Genomic DNA, 21,125 nt, shown 5'->3' on the forward strand with positions numbered 1-21,125 from the left:
GAAACTGCTGAAAAAAAAATAGGTCTGACTTTAAATAGCTAACTCTGATTAATATTTTTCCAAACTATCACCTTTAGCCATTGCTAAAGCAGGCCAGTAAACCAAGTTAAAATTAAATCTTGCTTTTTATGGCTTTAGTGACTTTATTAACAGTAGGTTGATAAGATAAGTGTTCATCATAAACCAAGGCTAGATGCCTGTCTCCTCATGACTTTCTCCCCCGCCTTTCCTCATAACAAATCTATGTAATTAGAACAGGTTTTAGGCAACTAGATAACCAAACATTTCAGGTGCTCTCCCAGTCACTGCCGGCTACTGTAGGAAACTGAAACATCCGATATACATAGAATATATGTTCAAGCCCAATTATGTCATGAAGTGAAAACATATAGAAGATCATTTTGCTGGACAGAGTTAAAAATCTTCTAATTTTCAAAACTTAAGAGGACAAGGTCTTGAGCATCTTGATCTAGCTCTGAACTTTGTTTTGAGCAAAAGCTTAGACTAGATGACCTCCAGAAGTCCTTTCCAGCCTTAATCTTTCTATTGATTCTGTCTTTTTGAGTTTGAAATACATGAGAAAAATAGGTTCTCTCTGTCTTGTCTGGCAAAGAGTGTATGATTTTTTGTTTGTCATCTCATCTTATCCTGTTTTCTCACAGAAACAGGAGAAAACAGGATAAGATGTTCCATGTAGCTTTGAGGAAGACTAAGAATGGGAGAGTTTATGAGATGATCAAAAATGAATAAATACTATTGCCTGAATTTTCCTGTTTTCAGTAAAAGAAAACATTGTACCATGTTTGTTATACAACAGAATAGCATCAAATAAAGAAGAAGAAAAAGTAGGAAAGAGTTTTGTATCTGTGGGTAAAGATCAAAAGGGAAAAGAACACACTGCTTCATGCTTAGGATCTTAAGTGAAGCAGAAGATTGGAAGAGAAGACATGAAGGAGTCTTTGAACTACAATCAGAAGCATCAAAAGGCCAGTTAATAAGGCAGATTTTAAAAATCTGTATAACTTTTGATTATATGGATCCCTCGTATGAGGATACAGACAAAACAGGTGCACAGACCGCCAGTGTTGGGGACAAAGTTTCAGTTTCTGAAGATAGGACTTTGTTTTTTACTAGGGAAGCAGCATTTCAAATCTAACTGACAGGAAGGAATTGATTGACAACCCAAAGATGGAAAATAATTTGGTGGTGAAAGTAATCATAAAATAACAGCCTTTGCTATGTCACAGAAAGAAATAATTGGGAAAACAGCTTTGACACAACTCAGAACTGAGCCTGAGACCTCCTGAGAAGATAATGTAAGGGATAGAGTTCAGGTGAACTGGTAGGTTTTGAAAGGGGCTATTCTAAATATATAATGGTAAACTATCCTACTCGAAGAGTTCGAAGACAGTGAGCACAGAGCGAAATTATGGTTCCTGCATCAGGAAAACTTCAAATATCTGAAAATGCAAATGGGATTTTATGAGATCTGGGAAAAATGGCATGTGTCTGAGGACTGCTATAAAGAACAACATAAATATGGGAGAATAAATTCATGTAGATTTGTATGTGAAATATATTTCAGTTGTAGATGTCAAAGAAAATTTCTGTTAAAATGTCAGAAGTAAGAAGAAAACAGAGAAGAGTAAAAGGATTTAATAAACAGAAGGGAAGGCAAACTGCAGACAGAGCTGAAGTATTCAACATTTTCTTTGCCTGAGTATTCACAAAGGTAAATGACAGTCAATTCTCTAATGAAATTAATTTTAATAAGGAAAAAGGAATGCAATATGGGCATGGTGCTGATGGGAGTGCTGAACATTTAGATTTAATATATGTATTCAAGTCAACAGTTCCAGATGAAATTCACCCATAATTCATTGGTGAGAATTCATGCAGTAATCTGAGAACTTTTACAATGTATTTGAATACTTTCTGATATGCCATATATTTGAAAAACTGTGGAGGATTACAAGTTTCTAACAAATTGGTCAGGCATATATGGAAACGAAATATGGCTAATATATTTCAGGCAAACCCGATCTAACGTTCTTTTTCTTTTATGAGGCAACTGGCTTAGTAATCAAATATCAAATATATGTATTTTATTTTATTTTAATACACCCTTTAGATGAACTAATAGAAATTCAGAAACAAATGCAGAAGGAATGCTCTAGGGGAAAATGACATTTGGGTGCACAACTGGAAAAAGAAAAAAAAAAAAAGTTGTTCCTGAAGACTACTTATGAATATTTTACATTCATACGTAAATGACATTTCAAATAGGGTCCTGAAGTGGTCTGTTCTGATTAATTTTCTAGCCCGTATTTTCATTAGTTATTTGAATAATAATCTAGCAATAGAGAGAACAAAGTTTGTACACAGAAGTAATACATTCCAAGTCTTATTAAACCAAAAATGCTGTTTTTATCCAGCATTCCCAGACCATCATGACTATAGCAAAATGTGGCATGGAAATGGGCTTACGGATTTTAAAACAAAACAGAGAAAGAGACTTCCAATCAATACTAATCCAAGTGAATTATTCCTGATGAGACAGTAGAAAATGGGCTGCAGAATAATCATCCAAATTCGCAAGACTTTTTCCAGATCCCTGGTCTCAGATTTACAGTCAGCCACTAGAGATATTCAGAGCAAAACTGGGAGCTAAAAAGAAAGAAAGAAATGCCCTTCCATGTTTCTGCTGAGGCACATTTCTGGAGCAGTTAAGCCTTCACAAGTAACCTGAGAATGTATCAACAGACAGATGCTCAGGTAGATTATTATCTAGGTTATTAGGAAGAGAATGCATCTTTCCCTGTATGGGGGTGCATGGCAGATCAATTAAATCACACTACTGCATACTGTAAGGCAAGTGTCATGTACTTAGTGTGGTGGAGGTGACCACCAGGTGGTTAGGAACTTACCCAGTAACCTGTACCACTGCCCAAAACACTATCCTGGGCCTTGAAAAGCAAGTTCTGTGGTGGCACAGTAGCCCAGAAAGAATCAAGTCAGGCAATGGTACTCATTTAAAAAAAAAAAAATCATTAAGTCCTGAGCCGAGGAACACAACACCGACTGGGTATACCACATTCTCTATGATATACGAGCCTCTGGGAAGATTAAATGATTCAATGGACGGATAAAGACTACACTGAAACACATAGGCATTGGGATGCAAATTTAGTAGCCAGAGGATCAGATAACCAACCTAGTTCTGCCCCCCCACGCCCCTCTCAACACCTTTGTACTGTGGAAGGAGATAAGGTCCCCCAAGGACATGCAGAGAACTGACTGGGAAAGACAGCATGTGTCCCTCTTCCCTTGGGTAAAGGCAAACCCATTACTGGGATTGCTTTCTCTCAAAGACCTGGGTGCACTTCATGGGTAATGTGGAAGGATCAGGAACTCTGTTGTGGACCTTAAGGAGATTAAACTTTGGGGGAATGTGATTTGAGTTATGTATAATCAGAAGTACTACAGCAGGAATCACCTGAACCAGCAGAGAACGAGACTTGCAAGAAGCCAGGCAAGTGCAGCAGTGACCCAACCTGACCTGGCTTTGGTGCCCAATAGTTCAACACAGCATGCCACTTCTGTCCTGAGTGACCACCATATCAGATGGAGCCAAAGTCACTGAATAAAAAATGTCAATGGACATTTGAAGAAAAAATTACAAGTGTGGCCCTTAGATGGAATGATATTTGCATGTATATCAAAGGACAGGAAAGAGGGTGGTCATTAAAGGAGAAGTACTGGATAGTGTGGAACCTAAGCATGATGTAGGTGGTGGTGAAGATTGTACTGTGTGTGGCTGGGGTGGAATTAATTTTCTTCAAAGTAGCCTGTATGCTGTTGTATTTTGGATTTGTGAGTAGAACGGTTGATAACACACCAGTGTTTCGGTTATTTCTGAGCAGAACTTGCAGAGCGTCACGACCCTACTTTTTCCCACTCTGCCCTCTCAGCAAGTAGGCTGGGGGTGTGGAAGAAGTTGGGAAGGGACAAAAACAAAAAGGATATTCCATGCCATATGATGTCACACTCAGCAATAAAATCTGAGAGAAAGGATGTTTTGAGAAGACAAGCATTGCTCAGAGTCTGGCTGAGGACTGGGCTGCTTGGGGGAGGTGGACAGTGATTGACTGCCTTTACATTGCTTGTGGTTGTGTTTTTTCTTTTTGTTTTGTATTGTTTTTCTTGTTGTTTTGTTTTGTTGTTGTTCTTTCCTCCCCTTTCCTTTGCTTACTAAACCATTTCCACCCATGAGTTTTCTCACTTCTGTTCTTCTTATTCTCTCCCTTGTCCTTCTGCAGGGCACAGTGAGCTGCTGGGGGGTGCTTGGCTGCTGAACCAAGTCAATCCAGCACACCTTGCCAAAGGCCTTGTAAGTTATGTTGACACTCTCCATCTTACTTTGCCTTTGTCTTTTGACCATCACAGATATAATGGCAATACTACTGTCCCAAACTAAAAGAAACACTTCAGTTACACAGTGATACCAGGGATTTTCAAAAGCACTCAAAATTTTAGTACATGGCTTTGCAGGGCAGGATCCTTGGAAACATGGGGATAAAAAAACATGAAAGAAAAATCCTTATCAGATGTTGATCTTATGGGATTAACAGGATACCTTTATAGAATGAGATGATAAGCAGCATTTTACAGCAGCACTTCTAATCTAGCAGCAAAGCATTTGTTATACCAATAAATAATTATTGTAATGGGAAGGCTATGTCCTAATCACTACAAGAGCTGTAAGGTGGGGTAAAGTATTGACCAAAAAGAAGAAATCAGAGAAAGAACAACACAGGCAAAGTAACATTTGAAAAATGGCTTCTCAAAGATTTTGAGTGATTTATTGTTTCAAAAAAAAAAAAAAATGTTGAGGATATTCACTGATAACAAAATCAAGAGGCATTATCTGCAATGTAAACTTTTTTATGTAAGAAATTGAGAGCTTAAATTCTGAAATTACCACATTCTGAAAAATGTAATACAGAGAAGAAAGCTCCAGAAGTGGTCTGAGTGTGCACTGTGGTGGGATTCGCTTCTCCGAAGTTTACAAGAACCTGTCTAAACTAGTTACAGTAAACTTTTTTTTTTTTTTTTCTCACAATCTGCAGAGATTTAAGTACTCCCAGCCTGCTTAACTGAGCTGTCTATGCCAGGCTGAGATGAATTTCACTCAAAGATGGCTGTTTCTTTTCCTTGATTACAAAAAGCCCTAGGCAAGCGCGTTGGGGCAAGATATCAAGTTTTTACATTTTTGTGCTAGGACAGATGTGTTTTATCCTTTGACTATTTTGGGGCAATAAAAAAGCAACCACCAACAAAATTTAGCTTTATGGAGTCAAGAATGACTGACTGCAAAAGACGTGGGACACTGCAGAAAGAAATAACTCTCTTTGGCTTGGGTCTTAAAAAGTTTGAACAAACAGGATATAGCAAATACCTATCAATAAAACAATTGCATCAGAATTACTAACTTTATTATTATTGAATAATTAACTTTCCCTTACTCGTGTTTGCAACATCTCCAGTTTTATTTGTGTATTTATTTACCACTGTCAGGGATCACAGGGTTTCTTTTCTTGCCAGAGGAAAACTAAATATCTTTAGTATGAACCCAACATTGACTGACGCATTTTAAAAGATGGAATTGAGAATAAATATTTACTAAATGAAAAGCATGGAAATTGAATCCTAAGTACTAATTTCTTAAGATCTTGCATATTCTGCTAGGCGTTCAACCGTCTCAGGAAATTTTGCCTGGCTGTTTCCCATTTTTACACCTCGTTATTTTTTCCTGAAAAGCTTAACAGCTTTGGGGACTGAAAATTTAATTTACATCCCCAGAAAGCACATTTGAAGAGAAAGAAACTCTCCTTCTCCCTCCTTTTCTCCCTGTTACAGATATGAAAGCAGGGAAGTAAAAACAATCAGTATTACGTTAAGGATCAGTGGTAGAATTGGGTGTGTATTCACAGGTGTTTCCCACCACACAGGGCCTCCCATCAAATCAGTGGTGAAGAGAAATGATGCTATGAATGTGCTGGGTCTTGATCAAGATTTTGTGAGAAACACAAAGGAATCGAAGCACCAGATGTTGGGAAAATGTAATAGTATATCTAAGATTTAGCACTTAGGGGTGTTGGTGGGATAAAATCACATCCTGAAGTGTTCCCATTTCTAAGTACATATCCAACATGATGGCAAACAACTGCTCCAACAAACTCTAAATGCCCTAAAAACTCTTAAGTTAGTAAAAAAAAAAAAGAAATTCTGTGATTCTGTGACTCTGTAAATGCTTATGGAAATGTGATTTGATGTATTTTAAACTCCTCCCACCACCCTTTGGTCTTTTTTAAAACTGTCTCCTAAGGAACAGTGTCTTCTAACCTTAGCAGAATGCTATCAGGGACAATGTGATTTGTATGGAAAAGGGGGTAAACCAACATGCAGAGCACACGGGGGGAAAAAATGAAAAAAATATAAGGAGTTCTAATAGCATGAGATTCAAGACTCTGGACAACATGTGGACTTAACCCAAACTAAGGAAGGAAACTTCTGAAATAGTTTGGATGATGTATTCCTGTGATCTTGTCCTGATTTTCTAAAGAGTGGTAGTTAAAAAATACCTTCAAAGCACTCTTTTCCTTCCAATTTTCTTTGCATTTCTGCTCCTAAATTACAGAACTGCTGGGAAAGTGATAGCTCTTTGGAAGAGATTATTGACAATGTTTGGAGAAGCAGTTCATAGAAACCAGATGAAATCTATTTTCATCCTGTAGCGAGAAAAGAAGAGACACATTTCATACCTACATTCAGGCTGTATTTCTGAATGGACAGAATTTGACATGTGTTGAGTATGTTTCCAGACTTACTGCATAAAAGCAAACAAAATAAAAATAAAAAGAAACAAAACACAATGACTTTAAGCATTTTAAAGACTAAAATTTCACTATTCATTGTAAGCACAGTATATCACTCCTTTTAGTTTTGAATAGAAACCTACTGTGCTTGAAGGACATTATTGCCACGATTTTTCAAGATGACCTGTACTCACAGTCTTGTTCTTTGAATCAGTTCAAGTGCTTCAGCAATTACTGTATAATCTTTCTTCCTTCTGAAGCTGAATCCTCTCTTCTAATGATGCTAGATAGTGCTGAGATCCTCTGCTATACTCATTCATCCCAGTAGAATCCATGCCTATATGTCTTCCCACCAGAATAACTGGTCAGCAGCAAAAACAGTGATATAAAGTAGTTTTTCCAAAACACAATTTACATGTAAACTAAATATATATACTGCCTGTATAAATGTAAAATACAGATGTATAATAATATAAATACAGATGATTTAAAAGAAATAATTAGCTGGGATAATGGTCTCATGTATGTAGCATACCCTGAAAGCTTAGAAAGGCCCAGTTACTTGATTATACTCATTATAAAAAGTCTGTATCTACATGAATTTGTTTCTCACAAACTCCTTGATAATGTTTATCTCCACCTCTGAACTAGCTGTAAACAAGTTAGCTTCAGAACTGGAAGCAAATTAGCTTCATCAGTGCCTTTTGTAAATTAGTTCTGCTGAGAGTGTTTCCTGGCTGGAACTGATTCATTGTCTGTTAGTTTATCAAGTACAGGAGGATGTATTTTGAATTTGCTTTTTATTTATATACATATACACATATATATGTATGTGTATATATATAAACACACACACAACTATTTTGCCTTCAGCTTTTTCTATGACTTTTCCAGTTTTGAATTAAATCATTTAGATACAACTCTTTTTTTGTTCCTTTTTTATTTATTTATATTTTTTAAGGATGTGAATTCTATGTAATCATGCTCTTTGTCGCTATGCAGCATCTTCACTTATTTTGGTCTTTATTCAACCTTTATTTATTTATTTATCTATTTATTTATTATATTTATTCAACTTTTTCTTGTTTACGATCAATATAATTCAATGCACCTTCCGATGGAGAACTTCCTTGTTCTTGTTTTACTGCTTTTAGAAGGGAAAGCTTAAACACAGGACAAGATATTTTACTGTTTGTGTTGTCTGTTCTGTAACAGTAAAAACAGCAAACTAGACTTCAAAGTGACGGAAAAAATACCTTTTTAGTTATTAATATTTTTAAGTTATGAGAGTAGGTTTGTTGTTAAATTAATTCTGAATGCTACTCGTGGGGCTGAGCTGATTACCTAAGAATAAAAGAAATGTTATAATTGCAGACTTTGGTTTTTTGTTTGTTTGTTTGTTTTGCACACTGAGACACTGAGCTAGCAGATTTCTAAGGGAATTTGGCCTGTAAGATACGTGGTTGGCACTAGTGAATGAATAAATCTTGACTTGGGTTCTGACTGAGTTTGCTTGTAAGCTCAGAAGGTGTTCTATGGGAGTTGTGGAGATGATGCATTGAAAACCTATTCTTACGGACAAAACTGCACTTCACAACTTTCAGTTCCTATTTTCACAAAGCAAACCTAGCTAGTGTGTTTACCTTATTGTTTTCTCTTTTTTCCCCACTTGCTTAGTATGAGGAAAAGTCGCATGCATCTAACAGTATTTTGTTGATTTGTCTGTTTGCACTTCAGGAGAAGTGTCTGTTATGACTGTAAGAGCACTGACCAAGAAGGAGCAATGAGTGGCGCAGACAGTATGCTGGGGAAGTTGTTTTCTGACCAGTGTTTGGCCAAAAGGGCCAACCGTACCCCGGGGTGCATCAGGCCCAGCACTGCCAGCCAGTCAAGGGAAGTGATTGTCCTGCTCTGCTCTGTGATGGTGCAGCCTCACCGTGAGCACTGTGTGCGGTTTTGGGTGCCACAGTATAAGAGTAAAACTGTTAGAGTGTCCAAAGGAAGCCTACAAAAATAGTTAAGAGTCGATGGGGCAAGACGTATGAGGAGCGGCTGAGGTCCCCTGGTTTGTTCAGCCCAGAGTAGAGCAGGCTGAGGGGAGGCCTCATGGCGGCCTGCAGCTCCCTCACGAGGGGAGCAGAGGGGCAGGCGCTGAGCTCACTTTGTGCAATGTTTTGCTCCACCATCTTTCCAGAGGTTTCACTGAATGTCCCAGGTTCGTGTATTTGGTTGTCCAATGTGCTCCTTTTAAGGAAGAATCATTCTGCCTCGTGCTTTTGGCAAACTTTCTTTGCTGGCAACCAATACATAATGGAGGGGAAAAAAAAAAAAGAAAAAAAAAAAAAGAAAAAAAAAACTCTCATAAACTTTCCATTTTCCTGCATATTATTCTCAGTGACCAAAAAGACAATAGTATCATTCTTTAAGAGACGTTTCCTCTGATCTACTGTCATGCAACTCTGGAACAAAACCGGAACACCAACTTTACATCGTACATAAATCTAATTCACCATTTAACAACTTTCTGTCTCCCTAAAATCAAATCATAGAATCATAGAATGGTTTGGGTCAGATGGGATCTTTAAAGATCACCCAGTTCAACCTCCCTGCCATGGACACAGACATCTCTCACTAGATCACGCTGCCCAGAGCCAGATCCAACCTGACTGAACAATTCAGATGGGGCATCTGCTTTTCTGGGCAACTTATTCCAGTGCCTCACCACTCTCAGAGTGAAGAATTTGTTTCTTAAATCAACTCCAAATCTATGCTCTTTCAGTTTAAAATCATTCCCCCTTGTCCTATCACTACACTCCCTTCTAAAATGTCTCTCTCCATCTTTCTTATAAGCTCCCTTTAAGTACTGAAATGCTGCCATGTGTCTCCCTGTAGCCTTCTCTAGGCTAAACCCCAGCTTTCTCAGCCTTTCTTCAAAGGTGAAGTCTGTTTTCCTGCTTCATTTCTTACACATGGGAATTGAGAGCTCTTGCACCCAATGAAAAGTGTCCTTAAAGAGCTGCCTATGAAGAAAATATGATTTCCATGTTTTGCTTGTTGAATGATGGCCCATGTAGATGGGGCTGTATGAATCCTCCTTCATCAGGAGGACCAAAATCTTTAACCTAGAGAGGATCTGCATGGGCAAATCTTTTTATCAGAACAGACGCTCCCAAAGTCTGGTCAAGTATGTGTGCATACCAGAGTGTCTAACTGCCATGTGTAGTCTAATGGTCTGCTGGAGTTTTTAGTACAAATGTTTCAGACTTCTCCCCACTCAAAGGTATACATTCTCCATGTAATAAAGTAAGGGAGCCCATGCTAGAGTAAATATGAATTTGTAAACCTCTTCAGAACATGAGGTGCTAATAATATTCTCCTAGATTACACAACACATTTGGCAATTAGTTTCAAAATATGTTTGTGAAAGTAGTTCATATTTTTCATCAGACAACCTGAGTTAGAAAAATTCAGGTGCCACCTGATTAAACACCATCCTGTGTTTTTGATCTTTATCATTTTGGAGGATGTATTTTGTTTTAAAATTAATGGCATGATATGATTCCCAGAAAAGAGCTTTCTTTTTTTGGAAGGCTGCATGCTTCAGCTCATACAGAATGCAAAATAAGCAGGAAAAAAAGTCTGCCTACATTGGCACTGTTGACTATAAAATATGGCTTTGTTTGCAGGGGGCTTTCCTTCATGACAGTAAAATCTACTTGATGTAGTCTTCCATCAACTAAAATTTGAGTCATATTGAGCATTGTACCATAATGATATGTGTTGGGAAGCAATATGATAAGGGAAAATATTTAAATCACTTCATCAGTTGTTTGCTAGCTTAACAGCTTTTTGTTGTTTAATTATTTCAAGTGATGACAGCTAACTGGAAGTGGTATAATTATACTTTCTGCAATTGATGTTGTCTGTGCATTGATGACATGCTAATGTCATCAGCCATGCTGACTTTTGTCTGAGATGACTGATCAGTTTGTATTACTGTTGAGGAAAGAACTTAATCAGGCAAAACCATTGACTATTATCTTTGATTTATACTCAGAACAATGTTCAACTTCCACTTCTTTGGAAGAACAGAGGAAGAATTATTGCAAAGAAGAGTACTACATTCATCCTGGGGAAATACAAAATTGAATCAAGATAGTTTGTAAAAAATGGGTGTAAGAATTTTTAACTGATCAATGTCACCGAGTAAAATTTCTTGGAGTAATTATCCTTAAATGATCATTCCTAAACTTAATCTGATTTTTTTCCATTTTACAGTCACTAATAACTTTAGCAGTTTGCCTTGTTCTATAGAAGATAGTTCTTGTTCCATTTTATTAATATGCTTTAAAAGACATAAGATTTATTTTTCTCCATCAAATTTAACCTTGTAAGAAAATAAACGTTGGTGGTTTTTTTGTTGTTTGTTTCAGTATTCCCAAGAGCTATTTTATTGATCAATCTTCTATTATATTACCTACATGTTCTCCACATTCATGCCATAGGAATTTAATTCTATTTTCTCTTCTTAGTACAGATTTTTGGAATTCTTTATTAGATCTTCTCCTGCCTTGGCTCCAAACTTGAAATTAATATTTTATTCTCCAAAATGGTGTATGTTTTTCATAAACATCCATATGCAAATCACATTTAAAAAAAAAATCTTGCAATGTTTAGTTATGTGTAAAGTTTTGACTTCATAAAACTTCTGAGTTTTGAAGTATATCTTCTCCTCCAATAATCTTATGTATTTGCCATTATAAAGTTTATCAAACTGCTAGATGAACTCATCATCCAAAGTTTTCTCATTGACAGGCATATATTTTGGCTAATCTTCAATCCTGTTTTTCTCATCCCTTCCTTCAGTTTTCAGTCATCCTTTGTGTCTTTTCCTGTGACCAGGTTATCATTAACAATAAAATCGGAGCAGTCGTTTAAGTTTATACAGTCCTGAGAATATTTCCTTTTCATAGCCACACCAAAGACAGGTTTATCTTAATCAAGATTTTGCTTCCTAATCTTTCACTAATTTTGGACAATAAACACACAGACATGTTTACAGAGGAATTCTTGGTAATCCAGACTCTCTCAAAAAAAATCTATGAAATCCTGTAGCAAAACAAAGCATACAAGTGCTCCCATCTCCCCATGTAGTAGCAACAAGCTAAACTTAAAGTAAAATTGTCAAATTGTCTTGGGGGCCATCTGAAGATATTCTTTTTTTTTCTTCACTCTTTTAGTGGGAGCTCTCTCAGCACCTAGTAAGCACCGTACAAGCTTGGCTTGGTGGAGCGTCTCCTGTGCAGCCAGGAGGCTGAATGCTTTGCTGGTAGTCAATGTGGTCACGTTGCATGCCCTACGTCAGGCAGTTCCAGTGAAAGGGAAGAGGTTCATGAAGCAAGACAATGCTTGGAGGAGAGAGTGAGATGCTAGCACACACAACATATAATCAGCCCCATTCAGCATGGCCAGGAATCTTTCTGTTAACAAAGTTGATTAAAGTTCAGGCTGAAACTGCAGTGATGAGAGAAGGCTGCAGACACAAACTTCCCCTGAGGTGGGATGGAGACTGTCTCTGCTCTCATCTTCACAGCCCTGTCTGCACAGATTCATGGATTGTCTTCAGTGTTATCACTGGGACTACCCAAAGAAGTAACGGAGTGTTAGCAAAAAGTCATCTGTGGAACACTTTATAAAATGGTTAATTCCGTTGAGATGAAAAGTGACCAAATGTAAATTATGTTATACCTACAGAACTAATCTGCATGCATTAACAAGTGTTTACCTTAACCTAGTGAAACAAAGTGTTTGCAACTCAATATTTTACAAGAAGTTTCACTGACTTTGAAAGTAATCTGCCTAACATGTTATGAGATAGGCAACATGACATTTCCTGTGCTATGCTGCAAGTGTTTTTTCTTTCAGGAAAACTTTATTGTGGGGTACAAGAGCAGTCACATAACAAGACAGAATATTTGTATCAGTGTTATTTAATCACCAGTGCAGGAAGAAATATATTTCAATGGAAACATATATTTCCAAGAAAACATATTTCAGTAATCAAAGACTGAAACCCAGATGTAAAAACTCACCGTAGAATTACAGGATTCTCTCTGCATCCAGTAATGTATTTATGAATATAATAAAGCAAAAGTACATAAGAGAAAAATATTAATCAATAATTGCTTAACCGTTAATATTTTCTTTTAAAACAGACCAAATACAGAAATCAGGTCCTGAGTTGCTCTGAACCATATTTTCAGGCTCTTCCAATTTGCATCATTTGAAATTGAATCAGTATTGAAATCTAACAGCCTGAAAGATCAGGGAGTACTAATCATGAGGTTTGGTTAGCACCCGCCCATTCTCCCTTATTCTGAAATAATTACTTATTTCAAGTTCAAAGCAAACTGTAAATTAATATTGTAGGGCCATGCTGGTTTTGTGGAAAGAGTCAGAATTCTTCTTAATTATGCCTAACAGCATACATGAAAACCACAGAAAAATGATATTACTTTGTTATTAGAAGTAATTCTGAGCCTGTACTTGAGATCTTAAGATGTCTTAAGAGTTTCTTTTTCCCTGCATGTGCATTTCACATCTTCAGCATTTGTTCATTGAAAGCCTATCTATGTCAGCCTTTGAAGCCAATAGGAGCTCCGAGTACACAGTGGTGCCAGCACCTAATAAATAACAAATCTGTTCATCAGTTATAGTGCAGAACTAGGGGGCATTCACATCCCCCCCAGAATTCATTATGATGGAGGGAAAGAGAAGCTGTGGCAATTCCCCACAAAAATAACTGTGTAAGAAAAGCCGTAGGAGCAGGAGCTAGGACGTTTGAAATATGCTGTTTAATTGGACACCATCCAAAGTCCTGAAACATTCTGCAGAAGCCTCTTGGTCCTTGTGATGTGTTTTCATTGAGTCCTCAGCAGGATTCTGGAGGACTTGGACTCCTGGCAGAGCCCGGAGCTCCCTGGCTCCCAGCCAGCTCGGCCACGCGTAGCCGAGCCTCCAGGCTCCAGGGTCAGTGGAGGCTCACAAACATCCATCAGCATTAGGCAAGGCTTCTCCAACAAGTAATTTCAACATAACTTCGGAGGCAGGTCTACAGCATGTCTGCTGTTACCTCTGTGCAGCAGAGATGAAGCAGGAATAAACTACTGCTCCTTTACCTGGAGGAGGGTGCATACACTAGATCTTGCAGGATTGTCAAGCATGACACATGGAAACTTGCTCTGTAGCCAGGCTAAATTTTCAGCAGCAGCCAATGCCAACAACAACTGGACAACTGAATTTTGGAAACAGCTTGTGTCTTAGATGGCTCCCCTCCCCCCCTTAATTTCTAACCTGCAGCATGTTTTGCTCTTAGTTTAGTTTCATTCTGATTCAAAACAAAGGTAAGTTTTGATATTAACTTCTCCTGTGAACTGGAAACACACTGCCTTGGCCAGCTCTACTGTTCCATTCCAATGACCTACTTTCCTGGAGGATCTGCTTAGGCCAAGGAATTCAGATCACCAGATCCAATGGGTGTAAATTAGGACAGAAGGGACACAAAGCATACGTAACATATCAGAAAACAGAAATGTCTTTTTTTGCCTTATAAATCAATAGTATCAATTTTCATATGAAAGATTTCATTAGCCACGTATTTCCAATTCACAAGAAAATATGATGGAGAAGAAGGAGATACATTACAACTCCAAAAGTATATGAAGTGTGGCACCCTGGAATTCCTTATTGAAATTACTTATGGAGAGACATTAATCACTGTGCCCTCCAACTTGGCTTCAGGTCACGACCTTTACTCTTAATCTTTGCAAAGATTAACATCCAGCCAACTTACATATATAGCTCTGTAAAAGATTTACAGACTGAGACTGTAGGAATGAGCTTCCCCTCCTTCTGGTTCTTGCAAATTAAATTCTGGATTACGTTCTCTTTCTCCTCACCCTCCATAAAATTTTCATTCAGCCATAGTGGAATAATAAAATAAATAAATGAATAAATAAATAAATAAATAGTAAGACTTCTTCAGATCAGGGTCCTTTTTTTTTTTTTTTTTTTTTTTTTTTTTCTAAAGCATGTCTTGAATGATTATTACTTTACTTATGAACAGGCAGAAGGAAACAGTTTGGAAGAAAAGGTTGTATTTGTGTATGCTGATAGGTAGCAAAGTACCTGCAGCTCTGGGCTCCCAAGGGCTGCATTCTTACAAAGCAAACTAAACAGCAGCAGCTTCAATTAAGTTCTTGGCCAACTGTTGGATACACTTTAAACAAATCGTTCACATTTCAATGAAATTAACCCTTTCTTCCCTTTTCTGTTATGTCATGTGGCAACTTTCACAGAAAACAAACAAACAAAAACCCCACCTTACTATCCCTGATCAATTTCCCTTATTTTTTGAAAAACGTACCTCCTACCTGAGTCAACAGTTTAAAATCCCATTATAGCACACCTATTTGTTCAGTACACAAAAGTCTTTCTGGAAAACTAGAATGGCATTCCCAACTCTGGCACTCAAGGCCAGCCTGACGCTGTACCAACCACTCACACTCACTATATCCAGTCCCTGGAGGGGGACAATACACCTCCCATGTTCTCACCTCAGTCTCCTCTACCGAGGTTGGCACAGGGATGGGCTGTCAGCCCCGATTGTCAGTGCCCAAATAGCCAAATTCCTCCTGCCTGCCCACAGCTGTGGGCAGTGGTCCCAGTCAGGAGGAGGGACGGTAGCCTGAACTAAGGTTTACGAAACCAGATCCATCTCCTCTTGCTGCTGAGGCTGAGACAGCTTCCAGTGGATATTTCTGCCGTGTGGGTTAACAGCATCCATGTCCCATTTCATTTAGGGTCGTCATGCTCTGGAGACAGACTGACAGCAAGCACCGTCAACCCACTGCAGCCAAATGTGCTACGGGTGGTGATGACAGTTGTCCCTTACAGAATATGTACGCGGTGTGTGTCTGCAGACACACACCCATTTCCCAAGGTATTCTGGAACACGATAACAGGGGGTTAATGAGACTTTCTGTCAGATTCTGGAAAACTCTCTCCTGGCTAATCAAGCAGTCTGTAAATTCCTCTGTCACAAGGTCCAGTGCCTCCACATTCCTCCACAAAGTGTCAGGGTGATCTAACGACAGGAAGTCTGCAGCTGCTGGTTGCAGAGCAACCAAGGAGAGAAGCACTGCATTATACCGATTTGGCCTCAAGCCAGACTCAGGTTTGTGTTGCTGGTGCTGGGGAATAGCTGAGCACAGCTGGATGAGGAGACTGAAAGCTGTCCTCAGCTTTGGAGTTTCCTCACAAGGCCAGTTCCCTAGGGCGGGTCCTCAAAGACAATCAAAAGGCTCTAAGACTTTAAAAAAAAAAAGAAGAAAAAAAAAAGAAAAAAAGAAGAAAAAAAAAGCTAGATAAGACATTAATAAAATTGATTTTTATACATATCTCCCTCTCTGACTCAATCCTTTATGCTGGGCTTGGTCTTTGTGGCTTCCTGTCCACAGGAAATTTTGTGCAAACCCCAGTGATCTGGGAAGGCTTCCCTCAGGCCCTGCAGGGCTGACTCTGTTCCTCACAGCCCTTTCTGTCTCTGAGCTGCAGGTTCCCAGCCCCATGCCCTGCTCCCCTGCTACCCTTCACTTGCTCTCAAACTTTCCTCATCCTGATGCACTCTTGCTCCCAAGAGTTCCCACTCTTCTCTCTTAAGAGGCCAAACAGCAAAGCCAGCTCTGAAGACAGAGCTCTGGCTCTGGCCAGGATCTGCTCTGGCTCCACAGGACCTGAGGCACAAGACAGCCTGCAGCCAGGACAAGCCACATCAGCCTGGGATACGGGTCATGGGGAGCCTGAGTGTGCAGGCAGAACAGGCCTCCCTGTGCCCATGCATACATGGAGGTAACACGCTTCAGTTCCATTCCCTGCAGCCAAACTCCAGAAAGGCCAATATTTTATCCAAAATAAAACCCCAAATCTGAAGTCCCTCCCCAAACTTTGGAGAAGGCCAGCTGCAGACCTACAGAGTTGGTCATGGGCAGACCTAATCATTGCAAAACAACATTCTTACACCCATGCCCTCTGTTACCGATACTGACGGCAGTGCAACAATAAATGTAACGATTAGGAATTAATGTCCTCACCTGATGTGAATTAACATTGACTAATCCCTGCAGCTGAACCAACTTCTTACTGGTAGTGAGCAGCGTATTGCAAACACTGGCTATTGCAAACACAGGCCCTATGGTGAGCTATAGCTGAAGACAACCAAATACATACATGTTCTTAGGTGAATTTCAAAAATCTGCATACAGGATTCCCTGCTTTCCTACTCATTTATTTTATTTTATTTTCAACTAATTTTGCGTTAGCTTTATTTATTGCCAAGGCTGCTTTTCACAGTGAATGTCTGTTGCTTGCTGTAGCATGGTTTGACAGACACTTCTTACAGTAAACAGCAAGCAAACAAACTGTCCATACATTGTGGTAAATCCATATTTTATAGCAGGTATGTGCTGTACTTTTAATTTAAGCATGTATAAAGTTCGTAGGTGCAACACAGTAATTCAAATGGTAATTTTTAATACGCAAACTTTCTCATAAACTCTACTATTGCGAAGATGACTAGAATTTGAATGCCAATTGTTTGAACCTTTGTAAAACATTTCTAGGTTTCACAAGGAATCAAGCCCTCTGGGTCTTTTGTCTCTAATATAGATAAAAAATATCCTATTAATCTTCATTCATTCCTCAGATAATGAAAAATAAAAAGTAGCATTACACTCCTGAGGTTCTGATATTTATCAGTTTGAAGGGTTATTCCTACTCAAAGGCTGTCTGAAAGAGGACAGATTTCTCCTGCAGGAATAGTAAGAGATTAAATGGGTCTCACTTCTTCCACTTGCATATTTTAGAAATCATCGGAATAAAAAGATTGTTTATAGAGATTCTCCTCATTTTTTGTTCAGCTCATACACAATTAAAAAGTCGGAACTGTTTCTCTCCACTCAGCAAATTTTAAGAAACCAATGTGCTTTAGATATCTGAGGATCTGGTACTGTTACAGTTAATTACTGGAATATTATTATTTTTAAAATCATTCTTATCCTGCTAAATTATTATATTACAATCAGGCCTACAAGACTCAAACTGAAACTGTGGAAATATTGCACCAAGGGTATAATGTCTATTTTCCTTCTAACTTGGAAACTTGCCTTTATCTTGAAAATAAAGGGGAAAAATGCAATAACACAACCAAAACAACATTAAAAGTTTCTTTTTTCCTGACTTCAGTGAAACAAAACTTACATTACCACTGCACTAAGTGAGGGGAAAATGAGGACAGCTGTCAAGAGTCTAAGTACAATTTAATCTACAGTTTAATCTGAAGTAAAAATGTCTCCTTCACCAATTTATTTTAAAATAATGCTGTTTCACTGGCACAAAATAAATAATTGTTCAGATATTTTACCTGAAAAAGTGGATGTTCAGCTTTCCAAAGAAGCATAAACTACCTTGCAGCTGCACAGCATCATTTACTAGTTTCAAGGCACATCTCAGTGATTCTCTCTTTTACTGAAGCAGAAATCATGGCACATGGAGAGGAAGGTGTGAATTTTTCTAAAGCAGCCTGTCATTCGGAATGCTTCCATGTTAGGGACTAGTCTCCAACAAAGTTAATTTCCAGTCTGAATCTGAAAGTGTAGGTTCAATTGTCATCATGTTCAGCTGCACTGTCAATTGCTTGTATTAACCTGGTGTTGGAGAACCTTTAGCTTAGCTATTCATCTAAATTCCAACTGCAGGCATTACAAAATTGTGTCCAAAAATTGAGACTTTTGCACTGAGTGACATATTGTAGATTATTGGTAGACTAAATGTCAGTCAGAAAAAAAATGGATTTCTCCAGTTCCAACCTGTAGGTAATTTTGCCTTCCTACTCCAAGCCTTCCTGATGTGCCCACAACCTTCTGCTTCTTATAATTATATTTAGGAGCTTAGTATTTTAAGACCTAAAGAGAACTAAGGGGGAATTCTCTTATCTCAAGTGTCTGCTTCATATCAATTAAACACGAAAAATAATATGAGATAGTAATGAAAAGGAATGAACATAAAACCACATTCATATATGTACATGTGTCAGTGACAGCTACCTCCATGGTGGACCAAACAGTGCATTTGCAGTATTTCTGCAATATTCCAGCAATGGGGATGAGATCACAGTTCCTAATATAACCTCATTATGTGTCCTGCTGTATGAACTGAAGTTATTCAAGGCAGAGTATAAAATTATATGGAAAGCTTTGAGGGGAAGCAAGTTCTCTTCTTTACTCCTGAAGCTGTCTTAGAAAGGGGTTGTGGCAGGCTTGTAGAGCAAGTACCGGACAATGCAAGAGCAGAAAGGGTAGCAGAAAGCAAGGAATGATAAATCTTAGACCTGAAATGTCTGACTGTCAAACCCTCTCCACTGGTCTGCAACCGCTGAATGAGAGAAGAACTGAAAATGATTTGGCTAACAGGGCTGACAAGCACTTCATCTTTGCCAGCAGGTTCAAAACTCAGAAGTCACACTGCAATCTGACAGTCCCTATGTTGTTTGCTAAAAAATGACCGAATCTCACTGACTTTCTTGTTCTCCTCAGGGTGAAGGCAATACTGGCAGAAATATGACAGAAATACTCTTCAAGAATAATTGGTTTATCGAAGTGGCACACTTCTAGCAATAGACTTAATTAAAGTTTTAAAAGTTCAAGCTTCACTTATGGAGCTACTTAACCAGTTACTTGCTTTGTAATTGACTCAAATGCTGTCATTTGCATTTGAAGTTAAAAACAAGCCGCATTGCCTTTTGTGTGGTTCTGTTTGTTTGGGTTTTGTTTGTTTTCACATCATATTGTGGCAGCAATTTTTATTTACTAGAGATGCACAAGATGAGATTTGAAACAACACATTTTTTTCTTTATCATTCATTTTCTCTATTATTTAATAAACCTCCCTTTCCCTGAAGTATGTGAAAGCCTAAAAAAATAAGCCATTTGATACACGGGCACTATTGCCCTCTTTGGTGCTACATGCATGACTGAGCCAAAGGCAATGGAACAAGTTATGCCCATAACACCCACAAAAAAAGACAAAAGTAAAATCATCTTTCCTTCTCCCTGCCTGTGGTGAGGGGTCTAATATCCCAGTGACCAGATCTAACTCAGAGTGGGAACATAAGGGGTTTTCCTTTAAACACAGAAGGTTTGCAGTCCTGTCATTCAGCCATGTGTTTTGCAACTTACTGTCTACTCTGCAATGAGCTATGCCAGATTTCAAAGATAAAGCCAAATCTGAAGCCTACAGAAGGAGCTGGAGAAATTCCTGTTCTTCCCAATGCCTTTGGAGCCTCATTTCTAACCAATGCTGCCCCTTAAATACAGATATTGCAGGGCATCTGCTGGAAGCTGTGTATTATCCCTGGACAGTGTAACCAACGTGCTGGGCTGGCACATCCCCTGTCCTCACAGAAACAAGGAATGCCTGAAAACTGGAGGAAATCAATGCCAGTTTTCCCTTAATTGCTCGGCAGTACAGCAATTGCTTCACTGATTACATTAGCAGTTAACTAACAGAGGTAACATTCAAAAGTTAGGGAAAACTCCATAGTATCGCTACGTTTAATTTTCCCTATTCCATTTCCAAGCTGTTACATGATCTGGTGAAGTCCTGCTTTGTTCTCTCAGAGTCTGTTGCCATGGAAGTGACTAAAATATCACAAGTTAAGCTTTACAGCCTCTATTTCCTAAACAAATAAGTGGCTTTTCCTTCAGCAAAGGACGACAAATAGCACTTGTGCTGCTCCCTGATAGGCATTGCACTTGCCAAATGCTTTTAAGTACTGTGCTCAGCTCCAAGCAATCAGGTCACCTAACAGGAAGAACCAGCTAGAACATGCAGCCTTGTCTGTGGGCAGGAGAGGGATATTCCGGAGTTGCAGTCTTCACAGTATTTCCAAATCAGACCTGGTTCACCCTTCACTTCTGCTGTGTACTAGCAAACAGATGCATTGCAAACATGAAGAAGAGGGGAAACAAGGTGAGTTTGAACACAGGTGAAGTTTGAAGTCAGACATGCAAGTGGGCAAGATAACCCAATGAACAAAAAAGATGAAACAGCAAAAGGCTTGATGTTCAACTGCCAACCCAGTTCTGCCTATGAGGGAGCAAGACGATGCCTTCATTTTTGATAGAATCATAG

General features: G+C 38.6%; 1 long non-coding RNA gene across 1 annotated transcript; it reads right to left on the reverse strand.

Annotated features, from left to right (window-relative positions):
• Positions 1-15,657: 15,657 nt before the first annotated feature.
• LOC137849703 (uncharacterized) lies at positions 15,658-17,476 on the reverse strand. The gene is made up of 2 exons (XR_011092032.1): positions 16,910-17,476; positions 15,658-16,248 (listed from the first exon to the last, which is right to left on the reverse strand). It is a non-coding gene; the product is annotated as an uncharacterized lncRNA (long non-coding RNA).
• Between the last annotated feature and the right edge of the window lie 3,649 nt (positions 17,477-21,125).

Source organism: Anas acuta, chromosome 1 (genome assembly GCF_963932015.1).
Source record: "Anas acuta chromosome 1, bAnaAcu1.1, whole genome shotgun sequence".
NCBI classification, from domain to species: domain Eukaryota; kingdom Metazoa; phylum Chordata; class Aves; order Anseriformes; family Anatidae; genus Anas; species Anas acuta.